We start from the raw sequence: 423 nt of genomic DNA on the forward strand, positions 1-423 counted from the left end.
CATTCTCCTGCCTCAGCCTCCCGAGTAGCTGGCACTACAGGCGCCCGCCACCATGCCTGGCTAATTTTTTTGTATTTTTAGTAGAGATGGGGTTTCACCGTGTTAGCCAGGCTGGTCTCGATCTCCTGACCTCGTGATCTGCCCGCTTGAAGGGGAAGTCTCTGGGAAAACAAAAAATACATTGACCACAAAGATGATAAAAAGACAATGGATCAAAATTTATAAGACACAACAAAAGCAGTGTACTGAAGAAATTGATGGCACTAAACACATATATTACAAAAAGCTGGTCGGGCATGGTGGCTCACACCTGTAATCCCAGCACTTTGGAAGGCCGAGGTGGGTGGATCATGAGGCCAGGAGATTAAGGCTATCCTGGCTAATATGGTGAAACTCCGTCTCTACTAAAAATACAAAAAAAAA

Source organism: Colobus angolensis, unplaced genomic scaffold, assembly GCF_000951035.1.
Source record: "Colobus angolensis palliatus isolate OR3802 unplaced genomic scaffold, Cang.pa_1.0 Scaffold66, whole genome shotgun sequence".
Classification (NCBI taxonomy): domain Eukaryota; kingdom Metazoa; phylum Chordata; class Mammalia; order Primates; family Cercopithecidae; genus Colobus; species Colobus angolensis.